We start from the raw sequence: 23,569 nt of genomic DNA, 5'->3' as shown, positions 1-23,569 counted from the left end.
ATACATATATATATTTTTTAACCAGCTGTAACAGATCAGTTCAGTTAGTTCAGCTTTTTCTTTTACTCCTGACAAAAATAATACTTCTTTAATTTCTTCCACTGGAAATGTTTACTCAGAATTATTTTTTATTCTTCATTAATTATCTATTTAATCATTTAACCCACGAAGCATCTTAAATGATGAAAAAGCTCATCACATTTCTGAAATTCTTAAAATAGCTTTTATAATCTAACAGCCCAAAAACTCAAAGATATTTCTCTTCACATTTGACAGTCTTGTAAAAATAAATGTTTATTATCATTAAAATATTTCTCCCATCTCTTCTTAATTCAATTATTTGGTTCAGTTTGTTTAAGGCCCAAATTTAAGTTAGTTTAAATTTGAAGTTAACAGAGTTTAACAAAGTTTTTCATCTTATTTGAAGACTGTTACACACTTCAGAAAAATGCTTTAGTATTTACAGCAGTGGTCAGAATAACAGGAAGCTTATTTACTTAAATAATAATAGGATTCAGCTATCAGGGAGCAAACACGCATATTTAACTTTATAGGCCACTGAATATAGAAATATTCTGATCCTGCACAGCTGGTGATGCCTTCTGCTGCAGAACAGTTTTGGAGTCTGTTGCAGCGTCTTTTTGTTGCTCTGGATTTTGTCTTAACTTGCATTGTTTTGGCAGCCAAGGCCTCAGAGAGCGAGCGAGGGAACGTCTCAGAGCCAGATGTCTCTCTCTCTCTTTCTCTCTCTCTCTCTCTTTCTCTCTCTGTCTCTGTGACATGTCTCCATTCAGTGTGTCTGGACCCTGCTCAGGTTTAAGAGATACAAAGGCATTACCAGAGTGTCAGTCAGCACCTCACTGCCCTGGGGAGGGACCCAACAACACACACATACAGTATATATACACACACACACAGGGTTAGCCATGGGTAACTGTATTGTTGCAGGCTTTTTTTTTATGGTAGGACTTGGTTCTTTTCTCATTTATTGACTCTGACTTGTGGGTTAAGGAAGAAAATACGACACATCATAACCACATGTGAAATCTCAACGCTACTGTTCCTTATTTCTGCAGATTTATGGATCCCACTCTGGATGTTAGCGTAGTTGCTGTAATTTTAAAGTGTGCTCTAAGTTGAAGTCTTGTTGTACTCAACATGAATTAGCACCGTGACACAGACTCTCTCATTATAAAAAGAAATGAATATCACCAGCCACCGTTGGATTTTGAAAGTTATCTCACTGTTGTTAATGTAGGCTGGGGTTTCAGGGAAGGATTATATCTTATGTGCAGAGTCATACAATGAATGAAAGTGTGTGAAATAATATTGAGAGTAGTCAGATATTTAAGAAATTAAAGATTTTTGTACCTAAAACCAAAGTGCAAAGGAGCAAACTTAATGACAGACACTAATCCCTTAACTAAATAATATAACATAAATATTAGCAGCTCTATTTGATCAAAGAGTAGATGCAGATTAGTTTATAAAGAGCTTTAGCACACAACAGTTGTTTTAGGGTTTGTAATAAAAACTGAAACTGTCCTGAAAAAGCCTCTGAGTTAGTGGAAATGAAGAAGAAAAAAACAGACAAAACAGTGGGAGCAGAAAAAAAAAAAAAAATCAGACTAATCACCAGTTGGAGAAAAGAGGATTCAGGTGACATCTCTCTCTGAGACTAATGCAAGCCTGAGTCCCAGCAGTGCAGTGATTGCCGCTGTATTTTCTTTGTATTTAAACAGTCTCCGAAACACAAATATTAAGTAGGTAGCTCCTGTCATGAAATACCTGACCGGCTTGTGGTACTTGTTGGTCCCTATCGCTGAAACAGATCAAAGGTGCACTACCTTTGATCTGTTTCAGTGATAGGGGACGCAACAAGTTCCATTTATCCATTTATCTGGAGTGAAGTGAAGTCAGCCATGTCATTTTTCTTTCCTTTCAATTTCATTATAAATAGTCATATGTATGTCTACAACACATGTTGCAGCCCTGTTCATTGCGTTGTCTATGCCAAGAAGTTCTTAGATTTTTAATCTCAATGAGACTTGTCATTGTATAATAATGGTTAAATAAATAAAGTGCTGGAGTAACTCGACATCAGATCAGTCTGTTTAAGACTACAGGACTATTTTAAATGATGTTTGTCCGGGACAATAAAGTTCAATTAGGTTCAAAAGGCCTTTTTTCCTCATGATCCACTCTTACCTTCTGTCCAGTTTAATTGCATAATACACTGTTCCACACAAGCAACATTTTATTTTCTCCTTTCACTTCACCCGTGTGAAACCTCCCTCATTAAGTGTAATTGTGTGTAATAGTTTTATCTGCCAAGACATTTGAAGAATCCGGCATGTTGTCGTACCTCAGGCGGTGACCCTATGGGAAAGCACGGCGGCGGTACGCGTCAACTGTCTGAACATGAACCGTCGTTCCGTATTCTGACGTTTGCAGACATTTTTTTTCCACAGGCGGCAGCGGCGGCGGTAAAAAAAAAAAAAAAAAAAAAAAAAAAAAAAAAAGCTATAACAACCATCAGCTTCAATGAGCTGGTGATTAGCCTGCGAGGAGCAGCTGCCAGGGCCTGACTTGGCAGAGCACCAAGGAGTGTCATTGTGGTATTTTGTTGTTTGCTTACAAGTATAATCGCACTGTGAGATTGTCACAGACACAATAGCAGCTCTCATTTCTTCATATGTGCGTCTGTTGACACCTACCGTCAGATTGAGATGATCCATGATGGCGACGTGATGGGCAGGTCTCGGCAGAATTCCTCAAGTGGCAGTTACAATTGCAATGGACGCTTCCCACAACAACACTGTGTCTGAGAGGAAGAGCCTTGAATCATTTGGCTTAATATCTTAACTTAGAAATATCATTCTTATTTAGTGATGAGTTCCTGTGATAGCTACTCATATAATTCAGATTCCCTCCAAAATATTTAAGTCTCACTCTAGTGTGAGACGTTCAACTTCCCCCTTGGTTGGTTTCCAAGTGGCAATGACAAAACTCCTTTGAAAAACGAATGAAAACACACCAGCTTCTTCTGTGCCCAGTCCCTCCCCCCACCCCCCGCCCACCCCACCCTATCTCGCCCAGACAGGAAGTCAACACCGGGTTCTGAATATGTGAATATGCAGATGAAGTGTAAGGTATCACTGCAGAGGAAGAGATTTCATATGCAAGCCTTTGAATGGGTCTCTGTGAGCCGGCGTCGGTATCCGCTCTCACGCGGTAAACGGGTAAGGTGACCCGGGCCTGGACGGTTTGTGGTCAGCAATCGCCGGGAAGGCGGAGGTCCGGGGAGGACTGAGTTTTTTTTTTTTTTTTTTTTTTTTTGATGCTCTGGCTGCTGTGGTGGAGGAGCGGAGCAGAGGTGAGGACAGAGAACTCTGTGAGTAGATAAACAAGGGCGACACCAGATAGGAGTGTGGACTCGTGCCTGCATGAACCGGCAGTTGTGCACTCAGTGATCTGGTTTGGACCACTCAGTTGGATCACACCGTACACTGGAGAAATGCCCCCCCCCCCAATGTCGGGCAGCACTTTAAAGATTTTTAAAATGACTTTTCAGGATGGTTAATGTGGTATACATCCAAATTACTTTAATATGTCAGTGTGACTTCTTTAAATATGACACAGCAGGTTAACCCCCACGAACTTCTCGGTGCTGCCAACCCACGACGTGCTGCTCAAAATAATAACCACAAAGCAAACATACACTGTGATCCATCAACCCGTGTCGCTTCCTGATCTGAATCAGTTCCTGAATCCTCAACCCTCAAACCTCAAGCCTCAACAGTCGGCTCACTTCTTCAATATGTGACATTTGTTGTGTCAGTCATCAGAATCACAGTCATATCATATGTGTAATATGGATTCTTCTGACATTAGTTGCTGCAGTCTCTCTTTCAGGCGAGGCGGAGACAGCCCTCATTATAATAGGTCGCAGGAAACTACATACATACAGTACTACATGGTCAGATTCACCAGAAGAGAAAGTAATGAATGTTGTTTGACTGATCTGGAGTCCAAGTCAAGTCTAAAGTCATTTTAGGTGGTAGCTGGACGTTCTGTACAACAGCTGGGAAAAGATTTCACAGTGTTGGTTGAAGGATAAACACTTTGTACACCTCCGCTGATTATTTTAAAGCCACTTTGTGTTGATTTGTTTTTAATGGGATACACACCAGGACCTGTGTGCTACCTTTAAATGATGTCTTTTATTTCAAGCAGCCTGTTTATGTATTTATCTGTAGTTTGAGAGTCGGCCTCTTTCTCTCTCTCTCAGAGTAGTCCCTGCTGGAGTGTGTGTGAACATGGTGATGTTTTCTGCAGCAAACAGCTGGATAGCCAGAGGTTGCGCTTGTGGTTTAGCCAGGTTGCTGCTGGATCGTGGGATAGTTCGGGTCAGCGGACTTTCTTCCTACACGTTCTCCTGAGGTCTGATCAGGATCTGTCCATCAGCCTCCGTCATCTTTCCACGTCAGATCCACTCTCAGATTTTAGTCACATCATTTATTTCACCGCAGTTTTAACCTGATACGTGATGTTTCACTGCTCAGTTTCGAGCAGAATATTCCACCAGCGTCTTCTTCCCCTTCAGGGATCCGATTGCAGTTGCTCAGTATGTCCCTCCCTGGAAATATCCCTGCTACATGTTTCTTTGACATTGTCTTTCCGCTGTGGTGGGGTAAGTAGTGGAAGATAAAGGAAAGCCACTCCGCTGCCCTGCGTGGCAGAGACGCAGCCTTTCCATTGATATTCCAAACTTCCAACAGAGCATTTCCCCTTCCCGAAAACCCTTCCCTGCCACAGGCCTCCTTCAAAGACCGGCCACTCCACAACGGTCCGACCCGACATGCCGACCCCTGCTCCGATGTTCCCTCCCCGGTGAGAGAGGCGGGTGGAGCCGGGCTGGACTTGAACCCAGGCAATTGTCTTCAGCTAACCTCTGTGTGTGTGTGTGTTTGTGTGTGTGTAAAAAGTGTGAATCATGAGTTTCTGCTGATGATATGTTGATGGTATTTAAGGTCATGTGACACAGACAGTAAGAATCCTGCAGTGATGATCTAAACACTGAGGGCCACACAATGGGACACAGTCATTGTTAAAGTAATGATACATGAGTAATATTCAGGGCAGCTGCTTTGGAAAATTTTATGTTCAGGTCAGATGAGTGTCGACAGAAAAGAACAAAATACAGTGTAGGTAACAATATCGGAGATTAATATTATTTATGAGAAAGAAAAAAAAAATCAAAACAGCAACAATAAAAACAAGAATTTAAGCCAAGAAAAAAAGGATACATGATCATCATTTTCTGTTGCCTGGCAGCACAATAAGAGGCTCTGAGCAATATACGTATAATCTGAATAAGACAGAATAAGAAGGAAAAGATATAGAATTAGAAGATATAGAATGAGATTGGGATACATTAGAGAAATAGACAAAATGTCTGACCTCTCTTATAATTAGTGGCGAACACTACGGCGACTGGCCGCATAGTCATCCACCCTTGTTGGTGAGGGTCTGTGTGAAATATGTGGCTGTGCAGACTGTACGCATAACAAGTGAACTGACTAAGCATGCTCCAGATAATAAAATGCATTCTTGTTTTGAAGAGAGGCTGTATGAGGAAATCTGTCGTTAACTCACATTTATCTTTCTTCATCACGGCATCACTTTTACGCCTGGCGTCCACCCGACTCCGGAGTTTTTCCAGCATCTAAAACAGAGACTTCTGGAAAACTCCACTTAACATGTTTTAGTTTTAAAACTCCAGGGTTGTGTTGTAGTCTGGACGACAGAAACAGAGACCTTTGGAAATGATGATGTAGACTCCCAGGGTCTCTCCTGATTGGGTCTTGACTACGAGTAGTGAATACAACATGGAGGAAGAATTACAAGCGTTACTGACCTTGTTGTCTTTGCTAGCAGCTGTTGTTCAGTTAAATTTTGTATTTTAACGCTATAACTGCCTCTGCTCTTTCTTGTCGTAGTATTTTGTGCGGCTAATCACCTGCAGAGTGGACGATCTGCTTCCTGATTGCACCGGCTCGCGCATTCTCACTGAACGTGAATGGTCATGTGATGTGATGCGTTTGTGTGGACGGAGATCATTTCTGATACGGAGCTAAAGCGCTCGTCTGGAGGGAGATCATTTTTGTTTAAAATGCCGTTTTAAAATGAAAACGTAGTAGTGTGGACGTGGCCTGAAACAATACAAAGAGCCAAATGGTGTTGAACTCCTGTCAAGAAAAATTTCACAGATGCTTGAGAGAAATGAATTTCTTTCTTCTACTTCTTGATTTTTACAGCAGTTGGCAAACAATAATGTGTTGCTTTACCGCCTCCAACTGGAACGGGGTCTTTTTTGTAAGACGATGAAAGTAAAATAAGGAGCCCTGTCTGTTTGCTACCTTCGTCCCTCATCACTTGTAAGTTGTTTGCCCCGTTAGGGAGCTTAAAAAAATAATAAAGTGGTTCCTGATTAGACCAGAAGGATGACATATTTACTCTTGCCTCATCTTTTACTAAGAAAGAAGTTGTAAAGCTAAAGGCAGTGGAAACATTTTTGGAGGAATGTGCAGTAGAATGAAGTCATCATCCAGCAGGGTGGTCACTGTTTCATGTGCATTTGTCTACGTATTGTTACTCAGTTGGAGTCAACAACACTGCAGCCTCGTCACACCAGTGTCAAACCCATCGGCTATCTGGAGCCATTGTAATAGAGATAGATGACAGAGATTAAATTCCCATCACGGCTGAGGCTCTGCAACACGTACTCCCATTAAGCACGCCGTGATATCTCTTCCCAATAAGGACAGCCTAACATGCCATCATCTCAAGATTGATGGCTGGTATTAATGTGGATTACTGGCTGTGTGTATGCGTGTTTGTTTATAAGTGCGAGGTTAATTTTGGCCTTTATGCAAGCACTCCTGTAATATCCGTAAGCCTGTTGCACACTCCACAAACATGGCAGGTAATAGGGTCATATATGACTATAATGCAAGTTATCTGTGTGTGTGTGCGTGTGCGTGCGTGTGCGTGTGCGTGCGCACTCTGTGTCAAGATTGTGATTGATCAACCTTCTTCCCTTAACTGAGCTGCATACTTTGTGTGTTCAAACAGAGCAGAGTGGACTTGGCTGGTGCTCATATGAAAATATGAGGTTGTTTGCTGATTTATGAGCTTGAGTGAGAGCCAGATATTTCTTAATACACGTATAATAGTTTAACAGCAGACTCTAATAACAATGCAGTGCCATGCAAGTTGTTCACTCCTTCTTTGTCAACCCCTGAAATTAGCAAAACAAATTTTTTTTCCCCTTTTCTCCAGCACCATTTAGAGTATTTTGAGAATGCATGGGTATGGAGAGGGAAGAATAAAAGGGGTGGGTGTTGTGTGGAGGAGGACAGAGACAGGAACGGGGGGGGGGGGGGGGGGGTATGGTGAAAGACGCGTAGGAAGGGGAAGAGATAAGAAAGTGCTAATGTCTCTAATCCACTCCAGATGAAAGCTGTTGGGGTGAGGGGGGTGGGTTGAGAAAAGGATGGAAAAGGTTGGCCACCCCCGCATCATCACACCTTCTTCCTCGCGCTGTCAGATGAACCATCACCATAGAAATGGAGGGAGCAACATACGCATACACCTATCTGACTGTGGCAAAGGTGTTGTGATACAGTTGGGTTTGCCCGGCCCTCGTCTTGTTGTTCTGCTGTCTTTGTTTTAGCAGTGCGCCAGCGCAGGGTGGCTCCACAGGTTTCTATAGCATCACCAGACCTCATCTCCATCACGGACCAGAGAGATAGTGACGTAAAAAAACTGATTTATTAAGACTTTTATGTCAGAGGACATTACCAGGCTGTGCAGGGAGAGACACAGTTTTTGTTGTTCAGCTATGAAAACTGATTTAGAGTTAAAGAGAAAGCGACTGAGCCCCTGGCTGCAGCAATGAGAAGTGAAGCAGACAGCAGAGGAGGCCAAACCTACAAATTATCCTTGTATGCAGATGATTTAATTCTGTATCTTTCTCAAGATGATATTTCTATCCCTAAAGCCTGAGACATAATCACTAGTGTTGAAGAAATGTCAGGGTATAAAATCAAACTGTGAGAGAGCCCAGTGTTTCCAGTTCACAGTGAGGCAATGCTGCATGGACCTTGACCGGTTTGGTATTTAAAATAGCTCAAAACACCTTTACCTGGAGGTCTCTGTTGAAACATTTATTTAAATACAATCTTCAGTGTTTTGAAAAGCTGAACTTGTTTTTATTATTTTAAAGAACTAGATAAAATCATCTCATCTGTTATCTGGAACAAATCCATCCCAAACATTAGGAAATCATACCTGGAGAGACAGAAGGCATTATTGCCAAACTTTTTACTCTATTATTAGGCTTCCAATATTCCAGTATATGTTTCATTTGGTGTCACAATTTTACCACAATAGTGTACCAGTACGGGCTGTGATGGAGCAGGCTTTGTGTGCTCTGCACGCCCATTAACTCTCAGCAGGAAAAACCAGACAAACCCCATTGTAACATATTGGTCACAGTTCAGGTCTTACTTCAAGTATAAACAGGCGCTGCCTCTGCTGCCTATTACAGCCAATCCCCTGTTCCCACGATCCCTGTGAGACTCCGCCCTCCAATTGTGGTTCAGGAAGGGATTAAGATGTGTAAGGGATCTCTATCAAGACAATTTCATTCCCAATGACACAACACTATGAAATTCCTCACTCCCATTTCTACACATACAGGTGTGTAATTATGTCAAGAATCTTTTTTTTCCCTTCCCGTCTCCACCAATATGGGGTTAGATGGAGGAATTTTCTAGACTGTGGCCCTCTGCAGCGAGGCCTGATATCCGTACTATACAGCTCAGTTCAAGAAATGGTCCTTCTTGACCTTTGGGACTGAAATTTCTTAAGAAGTACAGCGGTCTGCAGTTTCAGGAATTCATTCAACATCCATATGTATTATGGGTTATTGTGGTTACACTTCAGCAGAAGCAGACTAGCAAAGATCTTCCTGGGATTTGATAAGATCTGCTCCCGCTGTCCTCAGGATGAAGCCACTCTCTACCATTTGTTTTGGAGCTGCCCAGACTTTGTACCATTCTGGTCGGCCATCTTTGAAACATTCTCAGTTATCTGTAGTGAGGAGATAGGACCAGACCCAGGATTCAACTTGAAACACTTAAATACTCCTCTACTGTGTATTATTACTCGGTATAGGTTCCCTGAACACATCCTCAGAGTGTTTGCCAGTTTTTTTTGTTTTTTTTTCCTGTTCTTTTTGTTCTTTTTGTTCTGTTCTTGTGCGAGTGTGTACGTCTCTTTATGCATTGGGCTTAGTGTATTTTGCTGTGGTGTGAGGTTGATTGTTGTCATTTGTGTCGTGTTCTGACGAGTAAATGCGCATGCTGAAAAAGTTCATCAAAAAGATTCTCAGAGTCTATGAAGCGAACGTATATTTATTTTAGTGTGAGTTCCAGTTTAAGTCAGACTTTTGATTTAAATATTTGGTAGTGTGCTTTTTAAAACAGCAAAATTAGCTACAGTCCTCATGTTAGTGTGACTCACTGCAGTAATGGGTTAACCCAGCAGCCGAGGGTAGAAAACCACCCAAGTTCCAGTGACTGAACAGTAATACAAAAATAACACCAACACTGGGTCACAACAAACCGCAGGTACTGGGTAAAGTTAACCTGTTATTGCGTCTGTGCTGTATTGCCCCATGCAGGCTCAACTTAACCCAGTGATTTGTAGAGCAAAGGATTGTAAGGATGTGTAATGATCTTTTCTTTTTTCCTGCTGAACTGCCATCACAGCGAGACTCTCCCCATCTGAAGTCCGTCTGAAGCTGTATGGTAGATATGATAAAATAAATCCCAAATGGAAGACTGTGAGATGTGGTTAAAAGCTCTGGAAAGAGGTAATACATTGACATAGGGTCTGTTTCTTTTTTCAGGAGAAATCAAGAAATAGTTTTTCTAATCCTCTAAATCCCAGTTACTGAAACCAGGTTTATTTTATATGACGTTGAATAAATCAGATTACTTAGGTGCCTGTAAACTCACTAATTGTTTCCAACCTTCCTCTAATCAGTCTCCTGCTTCACTTCATATTCACATCATATCTGTTTTTTTTAAATTTTATTTTCCCATCATCGAAATGACCTCGTAGACTCGCAACCAGGACAACACGGCCCATAAACAGCTCTAAAGAGACACTTTCAGTGACTCTGCAAGACAGACCAGGAGGTATTTATAACCACACAGGCACCATGTAACTGCCCAGCCGTAACCTGGGTCCTGCTCACGCTCCTCTCGCCACATGTACGACACACACACACACACACACACACACACACACACACATGCAGCTGTGTTTCTGCTCCCGTCCAGGGGGTCCTGGGGGAGCCAGGATAGGCTGGCTGAGGTTTGAGGTGGGGCAGGAGCACAGAGGGAGAGGGATGGGAGGTTGTGTAAATCTGGCATAATGTTGGATCATTTTGGTCACATGGCTCTGTGACAGCGACCAGGGTAGCCAGAGTGTGTGTTGGTGTGTGTTATTGTGGCCGATTGTGGTCTGTGTGTGTATTTATGGGAGTGTGTTCTTGTGCGTTTGAGTCCGTGTGTGTGTATGTGTGTGTGTAAGTGAAGAGTGGTAGCACCTGCAGGGGCGGTGGTCCCCAAACTTCAGTTCTATTTACGGATCGTGCAAGAAACGCCAGGGTCGGGATCTGTGAGTGTGTGTGAGTGTGTGTGTGGGTGGGTGGATCAGGGCTGAGGGGGTGGTGTGTCGGTGGCTACCTCCGCTCACAAGGACAGCATTCATCAAGTGAGTGGTGCGGGGTGGGGGAGGGGGGTCGACAGGGGTGCTGCCAGATTTAAGTGGGGTCTGTGGGCGTGTGAGAGAGGGGTAAGGGATGGGAAAGAGGGGGAACGGGTGGAAAAAGAATGTGCCAATTTGTCAAGTCTTACCTCCCACCCACCCCAACACCCCCACCCCCACCTACTCTAATCACAGATGATGCTGATTGCAGCCAAATGGAGGGCCAACAGCAGCAGGAGCAGCAGCTGGAGCTGGGTGGGGGGGGTGGTGGTGGAAGTTAGAGGTGTAAGGGGGGACTGGTTTGGTCCTGGCAGGGGGTCTCAGATATGGGAGGTCCGTCCTCACCTCTCCTCTGAGCTCTTACTTTGAAGTCATCTGGACCTGGACAGCTGATAGAGAGTGTGAGGAAAGACACTCAGAGAGAGAGAGAGGGGGAGGGAGGGAGGGGGAGGGAGAAGAAAGAGAGATGTTATCTCATGTTTAGGATGCTGTAGGTTTTCAGTTGTCATCCTGTGTGTCATGAAAAAGAGTTTTGAGTAAGTCTTTTTAGGTTTTCAGGTCTTGTGATGTGTGAGATGTTTAGAGGCCTCTCACAGGTGAAACGTACAAACATGAATCTTCAATAGTAAAAAAAAAAAAAAAAAAAAAGATTCCCCGAACAATTCACCACTTGTGTTAAATTCAGTCCATTTAAGATAATTGCACCAGTGCTAATCAAACAAACTAAAGCAAATTCCTTAAGTCAGAATAACTCCACTTTTCCAGAAATAGCAAAACTCACAATTTACTACCACACACACACACACACACACACACACACACACACACACACACACACACACACACACACACACAGTGCACCAGCACACTGGAAACAATTACAAATGTGATGTTAAGATGAACATCTCTGGGTTTTGGTTGAGTGAAAGCGGCACCTCGGGGGTGTCACCTTTAGCTTTGGGAGATTGTGATATGAAGTGTAATTTTCCGCCGCTGTCTGATGCTTTAAGGATCAAAGGATCAATCTATAGACAGAGAGGCTGATTAGCAGATGGATCAAAAGGTGCTTTGGTCCTAATAAACATGTTCGTGTACGTATGTATATGTATGTATACATGGGGGATATGAGTATATGCAAATAATATCTAACCAACAGATTTGATTTCATCTTTCTCCAACATAATTTACTTATGTAATTGGTGTTTTACAATCTTCATTATTAATCCTTCATTTCTTTCCTTTTAAAAAAAAACAAAATCACATTTGATTTTTCTTATGAATGTGGCGTTTCTTCTTTTTCTTCTCTATGACCAGTTCATGTTTTGGATAGTTTTAAATTTGAATTGTCTGTGCATTATTTTTGCATATAAACAAATATTGAACTAACGAAAATAAATCTAGGAACATTTCTGTTTCCATTTGTTCTGCCATCCCTGGAAACAGTGCTGTACAAAAATAGAGTGGATTTACTTTAAATTGCTGGTTTCTCATTGTCGTTTGTTCAGGAATTCATGAATGTTTTCTGAAACAGTGATGTTGCATGCACCCGGTTTTCATCTCTCATTTTGTTTCAGTGTAGATCATCAGAAGATCTAGGATCTATAGGACCTCAGATCAGGAGCACAGGGATTATTGTTTGCCTTGATTAACCTGCAGCATTAATGACCCGTGATCAGATCACTATTTTATCCTCAGTCAACATCTTCCATCCGTCCACTCTCTGCAGCTGGTTGTAGTGTGGCCTCGCACTCGGTCTCTCGCTGACAACAGAGGTGTTTCTACCTGCGTATTCATGTGTGTGTCGGTGTAGAAGCGATCGCTCCCCACAGCCACGGGGCATGACCGCAACCCGCTGCATCAAGACCTGTTGCCATGTTTACACGTGTGTTTATGTGTGTGAGGCAGCAGTGATTGATTGGTTGGTGAATGTCTGCAGGGTAGATCAGGCGATTGAGGGAAGGGAGGAATGAAGGGCTTCTTCTCCTCTTGATTGACTTTTCCAGACAGGCTCTACTCCAGGAGCTCTTATCCAATGCTAATGGAATGGGGTGCACGGCTGCACCTCGGCCGTCTGCTCGCCTAGAAACACTTCTTCATACTGATCAGATTTCCTTGTCTCTTGCCTTTTGAGATTCTTTCTCCTCTTTGCGAATGTTTATTGATTATTCGTAGTAGAAACTCTGACACCCATCCCCATCTTTTAAGTATCAAACTACAGGACTGAATGGGGGCTGTTTAGGAATCACCAGTTCCAGCTTCACAAAGATTTGCTGCTTTTCTCCTTTTCATATCACTATAAATTGATTATCTTTGGCTTTTGGCTTTTGAAGACATCACTTTAGACTCTGGGAAAGTGTAAGGAGCTTTTCTTACTATTTTTCTATAGATGACGAAATGAAAATGATCATTAATTTCAGCATTTTAAGTCAGCTAGCGGTCAAAGAAAGTATGAGAAAGTCAGCAGAAACTACTCCTCCAGCATAGTCAGCCTTCTCACTGCTTCACCATATGATCATTTTATCCCCGAAATTTTGTTTTGTGCCAAAATACAGTCAAAAGATGCAGCTTACAGCTCAAGGAGGACAATATTGGAACACAGAAGCCTTTTTTTCCACGTATTTTGGTCGAACAATGACTTGTCTGCGGTGGTTTGAGAGGTTTCAATAAAGTTATGTCACTCACGTCGAAGCTCATTGTGACATGGCAGTGGTGCTGGGAAATCAATCAGAGGAAAATGATGGAGTTTTGGACCACAGGCTGATTGCATTGGCTCGGACACATTTTGGTGCCCTGAGAGGCGGAGCGGCGATGGACACGCTGGCCACCACCTGTTCACATCGATGCCATCTGGGGAGAGAACAGTGCAGAGGAAAAAAAAAAGAGAGAAGGAGCTGGAGAGGTAGAGTGGAGAGCGCCCAGGAGGCAGACGGGGACTTTCCAGACTCTGTTGCATAATTTCAGAGTTTGACAGCCAATCTCCAACTCTCAGTCTACCTGTCCCGACATACGCTCCTGCAGCACACATCTCTCCACACATGCGCTACTCCCCCCCCTCCCCTCCTCCCCTCCTCCCACGTCTCCATCTGTCTCTCTCAGATCCACCTGATCTGTTTGACTTGTATTTGTCCATTGCCATAGCTGCAGCAGCCTCCGCACTAACCGAGCAGAGGACGCCTGTAATTAGACACAAAAGCACAGAGATCGAGATCCTGATGGCGACGATGAGTGAACAACATTGGGATGGGGGGGGGGGATTAGTGGGTGGGTGCATGTCATGCCTTGTACAGATCCCAGATTTGAAAAATGAGTGTTGTTGCCCTTGAAGTTGCTGTATAAAGTACTTATGTTTAGTTTATTAATCCTATCTTTTAAGCTCTCTTCAAGTAGATCAACATTTCAGTGCTCAGCCTCACATTCTGTGACTGTGCACACACTGAGCAGCCACAATGAAGAAAAACACCAGAGGAAACTGAGGGGGAAAATGGTGCATTTCATTCTCTGTATGAACAGCGGTTTCCAACCAACACATCCCATAGTGAAGTTGAGCTTTAATGGTCCAAAAGCTGTCGCCTCGAAGATGAGCAGCTTTATATGCACTTTGAACTTTTCCATCAGTAACTTTAACTGTGATTTTGTCTGGAGGAACCAGGGACTGACTGTAGTCTGGCCCCAGAACGTCCCTGATACTCTGTGTTGGCCTTTTCAGCACAAATGACTCTCCGCATATAAACAGTGCGGGCTGCTGCATGCCGTCCATGTTTGTTTTGGTACAAAAACAGTTGGCATCGTCGTCTACCAGCAGAATGTCAGCTGTTACTGACCAGGCGTTAAGTGTGTTGTCTGGTACTGTATACTTACTCAGTCAGAAGGTTTATCCTTCCTCCTGATCTGAGAAATCTTTGCACCTTGTTGGGAACAATCTTTATGTGCGGTTTGTATCAAGCTCAATAGGCTGTGTGATGTTTATTGATGTTAGAAAGTTATGTGAAAATGATGAGTCTAAAGAAATAGGTAGAACACAGACAGGACACCTAATGAATGAATGAATGAATGAATGAGAACTCAATTTGCTGTTTGATTCGTCAGTTTTTCGTCAGCAGTTACTTCTTTGTTTTCATCCATTCAATAATCATAATCTTCATAGTTCGTCAGACGCAGTGGAAATGCAAATAGTTAAGCACAAAAGCAGCTTTCCACTGGTCAAAAAACCCGCTAACATCAGGCTTCTGTCGTCAGTGGAAAAGGGAACAATCTGCATTCACACACAGTAGACGTGTTTTTTTTATATACTTTGGCTCGGGCTCTGATCTCCATTGAAGTAAACACAATACCTGGGTGAACACGCTAATTTCCACCCCTTTTCCCGCTGTAACGTCTGTAGTGAGCACATAAGTTTGAAAAGCACTCACTCACAGATCAAAGCGTCTTACACGGATCAATCGGCTTCATTTAATATAGGCTTACACGCGTTTATAAAACCTACTTATACCTGCTAATTTTGGTGGAAAAAGGGGTATTATAGTTCCTCCTGAAGCCCTGATACTATAAACCGGCCCCCAGTCCCTTGAAATTAGGTTCATATTGGATTATACCACACCTCACAGTTTATATCCAGTGCCAATTTTGAGTGCTGGACGCAGTGTGCCCCTTTATTTAGCCACACAGAAAGTAAGAGTTTGGAGGTCCAGGTGGCGGAGGCCATGTGTCCAGCTTTCATGCAGGAGCGAGTTTGGCCTCCATCACAGACGCTTTATCACTAATTATTGACCGAAAACCATGACCTTTCCTAAACTAGACAAGTATTGCTGCCTAAACCTAAACCCTAGTTTATTTGCCATTATCTTTCATAATTGTATTTTTGCTAAATCATCATCATTGATCTTCTTGTCTGGCGATGGGGTTTGATGTCCTCCAAAGTGGATCTGGGATGGACAGAAAACTTGCACGCGATGGTTGTCTGCACTGATGAACGTGTTTTCACATGTGCAGCCACACGGTTATGAGTTTTGGACTGCACAGACGCTTGGGGACACTGGCAGATGATGACGTTTTAAGCGGTGCAGCTCCCTCGTGGTTATGCAGCCGCTGCAGGAATAATTTTAGGTTTTATAAAACTGTTTAGCGAAACGGTTCATGTCACTTAACCGTCTTGAAAAGGAAGTTGCGAAGTCTTTCCGGCCTTTGTATTTCAAAAGAGTTTGCAATAAATCCGTATGCTGTTATCCAGTAAAACCACTCATGTGAACCATTTGAACTATGCTATTCTGGAAGCCGTTGTTGAACAGAGGCTCTATTAATAAACTCAGTGTTTGGATTTCCTTCAGGTGTACTCCGTAATTAAAGCTCTTCAGATGGCTGGTATTGTTTCCGCTTGTCACTGCCTCTATATTTAGGCTTCAGATATCACCTGTTGAACAAAATGCCTGTTTACGCAGGAATTCTTGACATGACAGGGGATCGTATATACGTGTGCGTACGTATACTGTCACTGACATGCCTGTAATGTCTGGAAGCAGCGGCTGTTGTGCTGGAGACGTCTGACATGTCAGATGTTGGTACGTGCTGTGTAGGCCGGGGACTGTGATCATTTATAACACAAGACGCCACACGCTCCAGCCGGATGACGCAATGTCTTTCAGCCACGCCTCTGTCCTGATCTCTGTCACTCACTGTTCACTATCACACTCTTCTTCTTTGAATCATTTTATGTCTGCGTCTCACATTTTTGTTTTTCTAACAGGTGTGTGTGTGTGTGTGTGTGTGTGTGTGTGTGTGTGTGTGTGTGTTTGTTTATGAACACAACTCCAACAAGACAGAACTGGAGGTGGAGAGATTTCCCCTCAAGTTTCATCACAACACAGCAACACATGATGATGATGATGATGATGATGATGATGATGATGATGATGATGGAGGAGATCCAGTTGTGTTTGGAGAGTGGGCTGTTAGTGTGGGCCTGCAGACAGCAACGGTAGCTTCGGCTACGCCAGGAACCTTGTGAAAACATGGAAAATTGTGGAGCAATTCAAAATCATGTCGAACGACCTTAGAGTCTTTCTTGTTCTGTAAACTACAAATCACAGAAACGTAGTGAGTTGTGTTGACCTTCAACCATCATGCATTTGACATTTATATTTCTGTACAAATTTTCTTCAGTGTATTTTACTTTATTTATTTTTTTTTTTTTGAGGTTTCTGACATTTTCGGAATTTCTCAGGATGAATATTCTGGAATAATTTTTATTCCTCTGCACTGGCGACAGTCATAGCGATGGACATATTGTTTTCAGGTTGTACGTCCGTCCGTCCATCCGTCCCATTCTCGTGGACACGATATCTCAGTAACGCCCTGACAGAACTTGGCGCAAATATTCACTTGGACTCAAGGATGAACTGGTTACATTTTGGTAGTCAAAGGTCAAACGTCAAAGTCACAGTGACCTCAGAAAACATTTTGGCCTTGTGAACACAATATCTCCTTGATCTCCTATTGCCTATTTCCTTTCTTAGATATATGTAATTAAAAAGCAGGATTTCCATAAAGAGCGAGACGCCTGCACAACTGATTGGCTGAGCCAAAACATGGACGTTGTCAGACATTTTATATGTTTTGATAGTGCAAACAGCCAATTTTATTGCTGGTACAATAGGCTTGGGTGATATCCAAAATTTAATACAGTTAAGTGCGGATATTGTCATATCCGATATTATCGGGCCAAGCCTATGGTACAGAATGGTGCATGTGTTGCAGATAAAAATAATAATAATAATCATAATAATAATAATAATAATAATAATAATAATAATAATAACTTTATCCTAAAAACATGAAAAAAATTCACACATCCTCACAATCAGCCTCATGCATTTCACTGCCGCAAAATGAGATAGGAGGTTCTATGAAGCGTGTGTGTGGTTCTCGTTCTGACTCCAGCCACGAGTCGGTGTTGGTTCCTTTCAACCTTGAAGATGATCTTTCCTAACCCATGTAAACCCGGCGTTTTATGAAGCCAGACTGAAGCAAAAAGTCCTTCTAACGAAGTAGTAGTCAGGCCTCTACTGCATGTTACATCCTTAACGCAGCTGCAGCTGTTGTTGGCTGAATCAGAAGTTGAACTGACTGTGAAACAGCTTCGCCCTCCTTAGTGATGCAAAAGAAAAAATGATCATCCAAACACTGAGAGGAGGTTTCGTGTCCGCAGGGGAAAGTGGGGTCCATATATAGCATTGGCTCCATCATGCAGATGAGTGACACTGTAGTTGAGTTGATGAAAGCAGAGTAATTGATCTGTCTGGCGGTGCGTGGGTTGCCAGGTCGGGTCTAAACTTCTCTCTCCTGGAGGGAATTCAGTCTGTTTGTCTTTGCCCTGTTAACACACGACTGCTCTAATTTCAGTTGGCCTGTAATGTGATGAGTAAAGGTGTAATTGACTGTGGTTTTTCTCCACAAACCCCCACCCTTGCACATGCACATACACACACACACACACACACATACACACACACACACTTTCTCTCTGGCTGTTTCTACTTTTCTTCTCCTCCATACCAACCTCTCCTTCTCTCTCAGTCGTCTTCACCTCCAGGGCGTTTTTCTTTATTTGGGTGTTTGTGGTTGGCAGGAATGTGCCGGAGTTTCAGTGTTTGAAAACGAGGCTAAGCAATAACAAGACCGTAGTGCTCAGAGAGGGGCGCTTCAGCTGCTTTCACCAGTTTCTCCTCTAATTTCTCTGGAATCTGAGGCATGATGACGCGCCGCCTCAGAGGTCATCGATCTGCTGCATCACGGTTTTATTGTGGTGGCAACCCACGTACCGCCAGACGGATCAATTACTCTGCCTTCATCAACTCAACTACAGTGTCAATCATCTGCATGATGGACCCCGCTTTCCCCTGCGGACACGAAACCTCGGTGCAGCGCTGTTTGTACAATCTTTTTTCCTTTTGCATCACTAAGGAGGGCGAAGCTGCTGTTTGTTCAGACCTGCAGGCAGATGTTCTGCAGGGGTCATTGTTTTGGGTCATAATAAAAAATGAATTAATAAAAAAAAAAGATCATAACTATACTTTGTCTTACTTTAAGCATTAAAAAACTGGTACATAAATTGAATTTTAAAAATCTAGAATAAATAATCTGGGTGGAATTTTTTTAATCTTATTTTTTTAAATCAAAAGTGAATCCAAGAATGTGCTCATTACCTTTACTCACCTCAGCAGCGAGAAGGAGATGACAAATTCACACATAAGGCTCATAACTGACAGTAGAGAATATCAGTTTACACATTATGTGGATTTTATCCATTCATTCTTTTATATTTGTCCAAAGCACTTTGAGCTGCATCCTCTGTTTGAAAACTGCAATACCAATAAAGTTCATTATTATTAATTTTATTATTATTATTATTATTATTATTATTCTCATCATTATTCATTCAATCTTTATTAGGGACACAGCTATTTTCTAAATTCTCTTCAAACTTGCACTTTTACATATAATTATCTACCTATTATCTACCAACATCAAGCCTAAAACCTTGGGATTAAAGGAAATCTGTCCCACATCGACTGTTTATATATTTGCTGTGTCCCAACTCAGGGGCCGCATCCTTCGGAGGACGTGGTCTACGAAGGTGTGGCCCTTTGTAGCTGTCAAAGACTGCGAAGACCGAATCAAAATGAGGGGGTCTGACACACAGTAGATTTTTTGCTTTGCGTAGCCAGATGTTCCCGGCTCCTGTCGCCCGGCAACCTTGACAACATGTAACTTTTTTTCACAAGAACGGTTGAACTGAGCTGAAACCCAATATTGACATTTAACAGTGTAACCGTCAGACTCTCTGTTGGTGTTGTTAGCTGCCATATTATTTTCATTTCTGGTGCGCAAAGAATCTTGGGATACCTGTTGGGATCCAACAGGTGGATCCTTTGTTGCCGAGGAAAAGAAGGACGTACTGCTCGGCCGCCTTTGACGGAGCCTTTGAAATGGATCAGTCTAGTCACGCCACTGTGACGCGATCGTTCTTCAAATGCAGCCTGTGAAGGATGTGACCCCTGAACTGGGACACAGCTATCTGATGGGCAAATATTTTTTATTCAATTATTCAATAGTAAAAATTTGAAACTGGTTAAATCCATTCAAATCACTTGCAAGTGTGACACAAGCCTCGTTCCTCTGTCTTTTTAATTCCTTATTTTTAAAGTGAACTTACTTCAGTGGATTCAGATCATTTCAGCTGTTTTTGTTTTATTATTCTTGAGTGAATTACTTTTTTTTTTTCTGAACACACAATAAAACGTGTTCTACTACGTTTCTTCCTCCGCTGTTTATATACAACTTAATGCCTCCATGTAATTCCATAATGAAGTCCATGCAGGTATGCAGAGAGAGGCCACGGCTGATTTAAAGTAGATCATATTTATACATCTGTCAAGACACACACTGACACTCTCGTCTATGTGAACGCACACATACACACCCACCCACACACACACCCCACACACACACACACACACACACCCGACACACACGTACAGGGTCACATTCCCCAGTTTCAGGCATGCATTTCAACAGGCCTTGTGTGAGCAGGAAAGAAACGAAACCACCAAATGCGGCACGTATATCCTGCACATTTAGAACCTTTTTTTAAACCGATCGCTTTTTTCGGGTCGGGATATTTGCTCGGCGGCGGACCCCCAATGCTGACAGAGCCTGGCTGGCTTCCCAGAACAGAACAATATCTGCCAGGTCGACCGAGGGGCCCCAGCAGCCAACCCCTAGACAGACACACACACACACACACACACACACACACACACACACACACACACACCACATATACACAGACACACACACACACGCACACGCTGATGAACACAAACGTCTGGCCTTTAAAACGTCAGCGCTCAGGCCCCGGCCTTACATAATGACAGAGAATGGAGGCATTAAGGCAATTTGTTTGATTTAAGTTGTCAAGGCGTCCTGGACCCTGCCCCTCTCAGCTGGTTTTGATACCCGGAGTCTGTGTGGTAGTGTGTGTGTGTGTGTGTGTGTGTGTGTGTGTGTGTGTGCGCACATGTGTGTTGTAGACCTTGTTGGTGAAGGAAAAATGAGGAATGGACAGACTTGCACACCAGGACGAAGGAGAGAGAGAGAGAAAAGTGACAGAGCAGGAGGAGAAATGTGCAAGGAAAAAGAGGTGGAGGAGGGGCTCAGCACAGTGGAGGAGGAAGAACTGAAGGTTGACCTGAGGATTTCACGACAGTGGTGCTTGGAAGTCCATAAAGGGACAAACAGAACCTAATTAAACAAATGAGACAAAAACACACACTTACACTTGGTCACTTATTATTATTGAGGAAAAAAATCCAGTATTTCATATCTGTGAGTGGCTAAAGTATGTGACCCTCCAGAGGGGGAGGGGGAGAGTGGAGAGGCTTTGAACCTCTCTTCTGATTGGCTGATTTTCTGAGTGGTCCAATAAAAATAGAGCAGATTTCAGGTAAACACTCAGAGAAACCAAATCCTGCAAGGTTTTTGATGGTGGGTCCAGGTGGACGGGGCTCGGGGTATGTCTGAGAGCAGTGACTGTTATGTTGTGACATCACAAAGTTCCAGAAGTCCTGACGGCTGGTTTTAAGGCTCAGTGTCTGAATACAGGCTGTGTGCATTTCTCTGTGGACTGAGGCTTTGATACTTTCACAGTATTAATATAGAACCTAGACCTGCTTTATAATCAAACAACACATGGACATCTGCCTTTAGACTATATGGAGCTTTAAGAGAACAGGGATCTATCTAAGTCTATTATGGCATGAACAAAGATTTCTTTCTCTAAAGAGTTTGGACCATTGTATTGGATTATGTAAAAATGTAGGAAATGAAAGACCTGAAGACAAGGTGTGCAATAGTCTGCGAGGCCACAGAGGAACCCAGGGTAACCTCTAAACATTCATGTTCCCATGTTCATGAGTCCACCATCAGGAGAACATCAAACAACAACGGTGTGCATGTCAGGGTTGCGAGGAGACCCTCCAAAAAGAACATTGCTGCCCGTCTGCAGTTTGCTCAGGATCACGTTTACAAGCCAGAAGTCTATTGGAAAAAATGTTTTGTGGACTCATGAGACCAAAATAGAAGTTTCTGGTTTAAATGAGAAGCATTGTGTTTGGAGAGAGAAAAAAAAAACCTGCATTCCAGCATAAGAACCTGATCCATCTGTGAGACATGTTGGTGGTGGTGTCATGATTTGGGCCTGTTTTGTTGCATCTGGGCCCGGACGACTTCCTGGCCCAGAATTCACTGATGGAACGAATGAATTCTGAATTATACCAGAAAATGCTAAACGAATCAGTGAATAAATTCAAGCTAACGATGATTTATAATTCATGGCTGAACATATAATGGTTTTCTTTGAAACTGAGCATCTGAGAAATGTTTATTCTCAACTCTGTGATAAAGTTGTGGGTTGGATTCTGTTTTGTACAGTAGGTGTTGCTGTCACTGTGTCTATACCCTTGTGTTTTTATATGAATGCTGTAGAAAACGTCATTATGTAACTTACAGTACGTCTCAGTATATAAAGCGCCTCTGCACTTTTCTCTTGTAAATGATGTAAATGAAAATGCCAGAATGCAAAGTAAAAGCCTGAGTGGAGCGTCACAGGTAATTACACTGAGCTGCGGAGTGTAATTGACCCTGATCAAACCTGCTCACTGTGTATGTGTGTCAGTGCATGTGTGTGTGTGTGTGTGTATGAGTGGAATAGAGGCCCAGTGTTCTTGGGTCCCGGCTTTAAATAAGGGGTCTTTATCTGGCCGTTGCGCGCAGCTCTGGTGTGGAAGCACTAAAGGGCCAAAACGTTTCCTCTGCACAGACGTGGCTCACGCTGCTTGCTCCAGGTGTGGTGACCACTAACCAGCACGGCTTTTAACCGTCACGCCTGATTGGGAGCCTGAGGCCAAGCTGGCGCTCGCACAAGCGCACACAGTCCAAGTACACAGTGTCTCACACACATGCACACGCACATCCATTTCTAATTTAAATTTAATTCCCTCCCCCCTCCAGTGTTCATTGAGTTCCCTCCCCTCTTGGCTCGCAGCAGTGGAAACAGGCATTCTGGGAGTTGGAGTGTTAAGTTTGAGTTATGAGCTTTGTGATGGGCTCTGATGGACTCCAGAAACAACACATTCCCCCACTCAAGTTTTTGCACCACTGTCGCCTCCCACCTTCTGCTGGGGGGGGGGGGTTGATGACTCTCTGTGAAACGTGTGATTGAAGACAGTTTTCATGTGACCCTGTGACCTTTGTTAGGCAATTAACCTACAATATTTGTTGATAATCCAAAAGAACATGAATCAGATTAATTCAAAAACTTGAGTCTTGTGCTGAAACAATTAATCAATTAGCCAATTGGCTCATCAACAACATGTGCTGCTGCCTTTCTGCTTTGTTTATACACAGCATGTGAGTTGGAGAAAAGACAAGCAATGTGAGATTTGTGTTTTTCCACTATTTTCACTTTGATTTGATACAATTAATTCGTCCAAAAAATAATCAAAAGATTAACTGATAATGACAATAATTGCTACTTGCAGACAAAACAGTTCCAAAAGTGGACTGTGATTGGCTGACAGCACTATAACCTCTACATTTAAAAGTGGCAGAATTGAAGATATAAGAGATTTTAGTAACTGTTTTAATAAATTAAGTCAGGAATTCATTGAAT

At 42.8% G+C, this 23,569-nt stretch overlaps 1 protein-coding gene across 1 annotated transcript in view; it reads left to right on the top strand.

Annotated features, from left to right (window-relative positions):
* Positions 1 to 23,569, top strand: part of gmds (GDP-mannose 4,6-dehydratase) — a 185,603-nt gene that overhangs the window by 38,068 nt on the left and 123,966 nt on the right. The gene's annotated exons all lie outside the window — the stretch shown is intronic.

Source organism: Seriola dumerili, unplaced genomic scaffold (genome assembly GCF_002260705.1).
Source record: "Seriola dumerili isolate Sdu_G_001 unplaced genomic scaffold, Sdu_1.0 BDQW01000189.1, whole genome shotgun sequence".
NCBI classification, from domain to species: domain Eukaryota; kingdom Metazoa; phylum Chordata; class Actinopteri; order Carangiformes; family Carangidae; genus Seriola; species Seriola dumerili.
The sequence above is the reverse complement of the archived record's forward strand: the minus strand, read 5'-3'. Positions and strand labels throughout refer to the sequence as shown.